Source organism: Leiobunum rupestre, chromosome 5, assembly GCF_980474605.1.
Source record: "Leiobunum rupestre chromosome 5, qqLeiRupe1.1.hap1, whole genome shotgun sequence".
Lineage (NCBI taxonomy): Eukaryota > Metazoa > Arthropoda > Arachnida > Opiliones > Sclerosomatidae > Leiobunum > Leiobunum rupestre.
In genome coordinates, this window is record NC_143388.1 from 23,645,956 (window position 1) to 23,655,445 (window position 9,490).

Genomic DNA, 9,490 nt, shown 5'->3' on the forward strand with positions numbered 1-9,490 from the left:
TATTTGAACCCTAAATTATTTGTTATTTGGGACCTTAATTCTATTTTATTTGGGCCCTTAATTTTTTATTTGAACCATAAATTATTGGTTATTTGGGACCTTAATTCTATTTTATTTGGGCCCTTATTTTTTTATTTGAACCCTAAGTTATTTGTTATTTGGGACCTTAATTCTATTTTATTTGGGACCTTAATTCTATTTTATTTGAACCCTAAATTATTTTTTATTTGGGACCTTAATTCTATTTTATTTGAACCCTAAATTATTTTTTATTTGGGGCCTTAATTCTATTTTATTTGGGACCTTAAATATATTTTATTTGGGCCCTTAGTTGTTTTTTATTTGAACCCTAAATTATTTTTTATTTGGGACCTTAATTCTATTTTATTTGGGCCCTTAATTGTTTTTATTTGAACCCTAAATTCTATTTTATTTGGGCCCTCAATTCTATTTTATTTGAACCCTAAATTATTTTTATTTGGGACCTTAATTCTATATTATTTGGGACCTTAATTCTATTTTATTTGGGCCCTCAATTCTATTTTATTTGAACCCTAAATTATTTTTTATTTGGGACCTTAATTCTATTTTATTTGGGCCCTTAATTGTTTTTATTTGAACCCTAAATTCTATTTTATTTGGGCCCTCAATTCTATTTTATTTGAACCCTAAATTATTTTTATTTGGGACCTTAATTCTATATTATTTGGGACCTAAATTCTATTTTATTTGGGCCCTCAATTCTATTTTATTTGAACCCTAAATTATTTTTTATTTGGGACCTTAATTCTATTTTATTTGGGCCCTTAATTGTTTTTATTTGAACCCTAAATTCTATTTTATTTGGGCCCTCAATTCTATTTTATTTGAACCCTAAATTATTTTTATTTGGGACCTTAATTCTATATTATTTGGGACCTTAATTCTATTTTATTTGGGCCCTCAATTCTATTTTATTTGAACCCTAAATTATTTTTTATTTGGGACCTTAATTCTATTTTATTTGGGCCCTTAATTGTTTTTATTTGAACCCTAAATTCTATTTTATTTGGGCCCTCAATTCTATTTTATTTGAACCCTAAATTATTTTTATTTGGGACCTTAATTCTATATTATTTGGGACCTAAATTCTATTTTATTTGGGCCCTCAATTCTATTTTATTTGAACCCTAAATTATTTTTTATTTGGGACCTTAATTCTATTTTATTTGGGCCCTTAATTGTTTTTATTTGAACCCTAAATTCTATTTTATTTGGGCCCTCAATTCTATTTTATTTGAACCCTAAATTATTTTTATTTGGGACCTTAATTCTATATTATTTGGGACCTTAATTCTATTTTATTTGGGCCCTCAATTCTATTTTATTTGAACCCTAAATTATTTTTTATTTGGGACCTTAATTCTATTTTATTTGGGCCCTTAATTGTTTTTATTTGAACCCTAAATTCTATTTTATTTGGGCCCTCAATTCTATTTTATTTGAACCCTAAATTATTTTTATTTGGGACCTTAATTCTATATTATTTGGGACCTTAATTCTATTTTATTTGGGCCCTCAATTCTATTTTATTTGAACCCTAAATTATTTTTTATTTGGGACCTTAATTCTATTTTATTTGGGCCCTTAATTGTTTTTATTTGAACCCTAAATTCTATTTTATTTGGGCCCTCAATTCTATTTTATTTGAACCCTAAATTATTTTTATTTGGGACCTTAATTCTATATTATTTGGGACCTTAATTCTATTTTATTTGGGCCCTCAATTCTATTTTATTTGAACCCTAAATTATTTTTTATTTGGGACCTTAATTCTTTTTTTTGGGCCCCTTAGAAGTATTTTGGGGCCTGTTTCGTTTTCCAAAAGCTTCAAAATTTCCACTTTCTTCTTTCAATAAAAATACACGTTTTTTCTGTATATAAAACATTATCCCCAAATTTCAATTATTTTGGATGCCTTTAGTAGGATTTTTGGCTTTGCGAAAAAAATATTGTTATTATTATTATTAATATTAAATATCAAGGTTGGCCATGTTTAATGAGGCTGCATAGTTTTGGTCGTAGCTGCCAGACACACTTCAACACGTCTACAATTTCTCCCTACACTTACTACTATACGAGAGTGAGGTTAAGCAATAATATAAATAATTATAATAAAATCTTTCTATTAAAGAATTTTTTAGACCAGCTAATTTACTCCAAATAAATTGAGTCATTCACGTGGGGGACCAACTTGACTTGACTATTGACTTTTCTGAGTTCGATATAAGCTAACTCGTTTTAAAATGTGCTAACTTTTAAAAATATTATTCAAATGGACATTATTAGGTTTTTTCTCGTTCGGAGAGTGTGTACCTGCCTAAAGTACAATAAAAAAAATCGGTTATAAATGTTGATTTTTTTTTAAAAAGCATTAATTGTTTAGGCATATTACTAAATAAAAATGTAAGACTATCTTAGATTTATCCGTCTTTAATTTAAAATGAGTATATAAAAAAATTAGGTCCTTTTTAGGTTTAAAAATGCTAAAATGTTTTAAAATAAGTTGAAATAAAAATGTTAAATCCATTATGTGACTATAAAATTTCTAAAATATAAAAATACTCTGATCTGAAAGCAGTGACAAGCTCTATAACAGTTGTCCAGGTCTGACCACTAGATGGCGCCACCGCCGAAAACGATCAACACTTTCTTAACATTGACGTTCCTGTCTATGTAGCTTTATTAGACTATGAAAGCACTGTACGTTAATTATCGTATTCATTCGCGTTTGAAAACCTCCAGGACGGTGGATAGGGAGCAACGCTAAATCTGATTACTACATTATCATTCTGCTTTACCATAAATACATACATTCATAGAATTATTAAAATAGATTTCTATATTAGAATTATTTATTTTCTAAGAACGCGACTGAGTATTTAGCCGGATAATAGGACCTTGTCATTAAAATTTAAGGTTTTGTTTAAAGAATTCCACACAAAAAACTTCGAGGAGTTTTGCAAGCAGCATCTAGACGATTTCCCTATAAGTTTTATTTCACACGCAGAACTTCCCTAATCTATTTAATACGAATGAAAATAAACGAGTGAAAGGGAGAGAGAACACCTTTTAAATTAATACGTTAACAAAATACTCGTTCATCAAACCCGCGTTTCAATAAACATCACACAAAGGGTGAAATAAAATCACAAAAGCGTCACACTTGACTGTTTCGAATAAATTACTCTCAACATAATAGAAGTCGCACCCTAACCTGATATCGCATCGCGTTAACTACACCTTACTTTAAAGCATTGGCAGTAACTACTCGGTCGTTTCAGAAATTAAATTCCTTTAAATATAATTAATTACTGTAAATAAAGAGGAAACACCTACGGAGGTTCTCGGCAAGTAAGTAACGTATCCGTTGTAAACGCTGGTGAAAGGCGGGGAAGATAACGAACCGGAATCGCGACAAACTGCGGGGATTTGTAAGACTGCGTTTTACATCGCTTTATGACTTTTGAGGGGGGGTCTTTTCTAAATAAAAGAACTTAAGTTCACTTAACGTGTAATTTACAAACGCCAGTACATTATTTCATACAGACGTATTCAATATGGTAGCAGGGTTTTATTTGAGACCACTGTAGCGTAGGGCTAAAACCAATTTTGACAAAACTGATCTGTTATTTCGTGAATAGAAAATAATGGAGTAGGGTGAGCTGGGGGGGGCACTGTACCGGACGCGTTCTTTTTATACCTTCAATTTGGGGTGACCACCTTTTGTGCGACTACTGTTTTTGTATACACTCCTTTGGGTGCCCCAGAGGGTTTTAACTAGAGGTATGTAGGTAGTATTCATGTGACGTCACTTTCGTTATCCTTCTTTGTGGCATGACCGCCATCTTGAAAAATGTTAGCTGATTAGATTACAAACAATATATTCATTGCTTAAATTCGAAATTATAACAGTTTATTCAAATCGAGAATCGAAGACAGAGCTTTATTTACTCGAAATTATATCTTAGTTAACCACGAAATCAATCCTTAGATCTTAGGACCAACTTCCAACCTAAAATATATTTTACAAATTTTACAATATATTTTACAAATTTTACAATATATTTAACAAGATTTTACAATATATTTAAAAAGATTTGACAATATATTTTACAAATTTTACAATATATTTAACAAGTTTTACAATATATTTCTAAAATTTTACTATATATTTTACAAATTTTAAAAGATATATTTTACAAATTTTACAAGATATATTTTACAAATTTTACAAAGTTGTTATTCTAAATACGCGGTTGACTGAGACTATAAATACAGGTTCTGTTTTTGTAATCGGGTTTATACCCCTGATGACGGACCAATAGTGTGTCCGAAACTAGTCGGGTTGTAAATATTTTTTATTTCTTTTAAATAAAATTCCTTGTGCACCTGAAATATCGTTGTATATAAATTTTTTAAATAGTAAAGATATATTTTACAAATTTTATTAGATATATTTTACAAATTTAACAAGATATATTTTTCAAATTTTACAATATATATTTTACAAATTTTACAATAGATTTTACAAATTTTAACAGATACTTTTCAAATTTTACAAGATATATTTTACCAATTTTACCAGATACTTTACAAATTTTAACAGATACTTTTCAAATTTTACAAGATATATTTTACCAATTTTACCAGATACTTTACAAATTTTACCAGATATTTTAAAAACTTTAGTACAAAATGTATTACGAATTTTCCTAAATTTTTACTACAAAATATATTACAAATTGATCTTCATTTTTATTGCAAAATTACTAATTGCAACCCCACAGTTAATTAAAATTGATACCGCTGTAAAACCCGTTAAAATAGTAATTAGGTAAACTAAACGACAAACATTTTTTAATTCAGGCACAACACGTCACTTCTTATTAAACCCACTTACCAATAGCACTCCCAGAAAAAAGGTACTCGTATAATTTTTTAAATCATAACTTTACACAAAACCAGGGGTAAAAGGTTTGCCTGTTTCGTGACGTACGCAATCCCCCCTGGGTCTGCTTTTAATAGACTGCCACTGAATGTTTTGATAGAGTTTGAAACGGAAGGGCGTAGGTCCCTATCTTGGACCCACTCATGCAAGGTTAGAATATCACCCTGCATAAGCTCGCCGAAAGTCCTTACCCATATATATCCCCCGCGAATTAGCGGACACTAATGAACGGTCAATTAGATTCCCCTTCCCGCATTCACGCCAACTACCAGGTTACGGTGGTGGGTTTAGACAACGATAACGGATCAGTTTGCAAAATTTAAAAGTTCGCTTTTGTTCGGGGCAATTGCCGCTACAAATGTGCCGTGTTTTATTAGCCATTTTATCCCCCAGGCCACCCTGCTATCTTTACAAATTCTAAAATACGCTTTCAATTGTAGGTTATAACCCGCGTTTCCTGCGTTGGCCATCATATCTGCGTACAAGAAGCATTGGCCTTTATACAGTCAATTTAACATGATTCCTTTTTCGAAGTTCGAGGGCGTTGAAAATACGTGTTTTATAACGCGTAATGCCGCGTGCTACGCCATTTCGAGGCTAATAATAAATACAACACAATTTGTTCTCATCTCATTTTTCCAATATATGTACTGGCTTATTTTGATAGAGTGGGTCAAAAGCAGTTGTTGATAAACCAATATCATGGGTAAGCTTAAGCCTAAAGGCCCGAAACGAGCCTAAATATAAGGGGGCCCGGGACGAGGTTATAATTATGTTAGAGGGGTACTAATAAAGCTTAAGTGTAAGGGCTCTAAACGAACTTGAAGTTAAGGGGTCCGGGTAAAGAATATAAAGCCCCAGGAATGGAAGGATTGATATTATTGGCCGCGTGTTTTGGCTGCGCTAGAAAGTAAATCAGAGTAACCGGAAACGGCTACCGCAACCCGGTCTCTCTTTAAAAACGAGAGGCGCCAAAGTTCCACTAGACGGAGCTACACCTTCCATTCCTGGGGCTTTATATTCTTTGGTCCGGGACGAGGTCGTAATAATGTTAAAGGGGTACTAATAAAGCTCAAGCCTACGGGCCCGATATGAGCTTAGAGGGAGCAAGGTCAGATGAGCTCTAATAAAGCTTAAGCCTACAGGACGGGAACTTGCAAAATGTTAAGGAGGTCTAAGACGAGGCTATCGCAAGGTTAAAGGGACCCTAATAAAGCTCAAGCCGAAGGGCCCGGAACGAGTCCAAAGATAAGGGGATCCGGGACGAGATTCGAAAGAGCCAGGTCAGGCCCTAATAAAGCTTAAGCCTGTGGGCCCGGAACTTTAAAAAATGTTAGGATACCCAAGTTAGCCTAAATGGAACCATGTCAGAGGGGCTCTAATAAAGCTTATTCCTAGGGCCCATAAAACATGGCCCCCGTTTCAAATCCTGCTCACAAAGAAGTGAGAGCGAGTATGAAGTTTTTTAATTATATGAAATCCACGCATCTCTCATTTTATGTCACCAGATTTAACAAAAACAAGGGTTAATTGCTAATTACGTTAAAAATAAAGTCTTACCACCTGTTAGCTGACGATTTGTTGATTTAGTTCCTACTCCCTTTAAGCTAAGTATTTAAAGTTTAAAAACCTATATCAGAAGTACATAATGTAACTCTTACATCTTGCCCATAAAAATGAAACTTGAACCTTCGAAGTTTAAATGATGGAAGAGATTTTATCGAGAAACCGCGGAAGCGTACACGGCATCACGGCCGAAAATTTACCCTATGTATCATTCCGCTTGACGACGTAAAATTTAAAAATTGCACCGCGTAGGGTTAGTTATACTTATTTATAAAGCATATTTTATCGATTTAATAGTTTTAAAAACTCTAGAAGGAAGTAGTTTCAAGCGAATAACATTAGCAGTATACAAATATACTACTTATTACGTAAAGAGATTTAATACATACTTTTGATAATCATTCATATAATAAGTACCTGTCTACGGCGTTAGAGGGCAACACATAATATTTCTGAGAAAAAACACAACAAAATAAATTTAGTGCATCTCTTTGAAACCTTACGCTTAAAGTTATGTAAATTTTAAAAAATTGCCTTTGTTGCCAAAAGTATTTAAGAGGGATAATCTCAAGTTATCAACGTAATCTTGATTACTATAGTTCTAATTCCATTTCATATCCACTAATTAAAGTTTAACAAAGGAAACACAAACAAAACGTGTCTTGTACGTCGCTACTTGTTAAATATCGTGTCTCACGTCGCTATACTCTTTAAATATCGTGTCTTACGTCGCTACTCGTTAAATATCGTGTCTTACGTCGCTACTCTGGAAATATCGTGTCTTACGTCGCTACTTGTGAAATATCGTGTCTTACGTCGCTAATTGTGAAATACCGTGTCTTACGTCGCTAATCTTTAAATATCGTGTCTTACTTCGCTACTTGTGAAATATCGTGTCTTACGTCGTTACTCGTTAAATATCGTGTCTTACGTCGCTACTCTTTAAATATCGTGTCTTACGTCGCTACTCTTTAAATATCGTGTCTTACGTCGCTACTCTTTAAATATCGTGTCTTACGTCGCTACTCTTTAAATATCGTGTCTTACGTCGCTACTCTTTAAATATCGTGTCTTACGTCGCTACTCTTTAAATATCGTGTCTTACGTCGCTATACTCTTTAAATATCGTGTCTTACGTCGCTATACTCTTTAAATATCGTGTCTTACGTCGCTACTCTTTAAATATCGTGTCTTACGTCGCTACTCTTTAAATATCGTGTCTTACGTCGCTACTCTTTAAATATCGTGTCTTACGTCGCTACTCTTTAAATATCGTGTCTTACGTCGCTACTCTTTAAATATCGTGTCTTACGTCGCTACTCTTTAAATATCGTGTCTTACGTCGCTATACTCTTTAAATATCGTGTCTTACGTCGCTATACTCTTTAAATATCGTGTCTTACGTCGCTATACTCTTTAAATATCGTGTCTTACGTCGCTATACTCTTTAAATATCGTGTCTTACGTCGCTACTCTTTAAATATCGTGTCTTACGTCGCTATACTCTTTAAATATCGTGTCTTACGTCGCTATACTCTTTAAATATCGTGTCTTACGTCGCTACTCTTTAAATATCGTGTCTTACGTCGCTATACTCTTTAAATATCGTGTCTTACGTCGCTATACTCTTTAAATATCGTGTCTTACGTCGCTACTTGTAATATTATTAATTTCTAAACTACAGAAAAAGGTAAAATCTGTTCAAGAGGAAGTCTATTTACTGGGGTCGGTGGTCCCCAAAATGTTAGATATTCTAAATGATATCACAAATCTTGACAAACATAACTAAAATTTCCCAATCAGCATTTTTATTAACCTCTAAACCGGCATCGAACGTAACGAATCTGATCTTTGACGCGTCAAATCAGAGTAAATCAAAGCCATCCCGTTTCCATTCCATCGCCAAAGTTAGTTGTAAAGATGGGCGCAAAAACAAAGTCATCATCAGTTCGCCGACGACTTTTGGGGAAGAGCGCCATACTTTAGACGCAAAAATCTCCAATAGTAGTTCTCCGTCCTCCCAGTGGTGGCGCCAGCGTTCGTAAGCGTGAATCGGCGACGCTTTTCCATTGGCGCGAACGGCGTCTGTAGGAGGCGCCACCTCCGTTGCGAGCCCGCCCTCCGCCTCGGCAGTTTCCCCTCTCCTCCGACGCCGATCTGGCTCGCCATGGCCGGCAGTTTGCGATTGCCGAGTAGGGGGGCAATCAGATCTACCGCGCGCGTTTTTGATGATTCGAGGTGATCCGTGGGCATTCCGGTTTTAGCCACCCGAACGCTGTTAATTCGGAAGCGCACAGCTAAACAGGTTGTTTCTCGGGTTGCTCTCCCGCTCTGATTACACAGTCGAACGGACATAAGGCGCGCTCTATTAGGACACTGTCTCGCCAGTTATTCACTCGTCTCCGATAGCTAATAGGAAATACATTAGTACATTCGCAATTTTTGTGATTTAGAACTTGGTTTCGTTTGATGTTATTTTCGATTCGGACTTACACGACTCGTTTCATGATTTAAGTAAGTTTCGTTATTTTGATTTTTATTCTTATCTTAACAGACTTTGGATTAAGGTGTTTTAAGTAATTTAATGAAATGGTAATTTGGCGATGTCTTCTTCGTATAAATGTTAAATAAAGTCATTAAAGTAATTTTGAAAATGTTAAATAAAGTCATGAAAGTAATTTTGATAAATGTTAAATAAAGTCATGAAAGTAATTTTGATAAATGTTAAATAAGCTCGTAAAAGTAATTTTCATAAATGTTAAATACACACATAAAAGTAATTTTCATAAATGTTAAATAGACACATAAAAGTATTTTGATAAATATTGAATACACTCAAAATTAATTTCGATAAATGTTAAATAAACCTAAAATTAATTTGGATAAATGTTAAATAAACTCAAAATTAACTTTGATAAATTTTAAATAAACTCA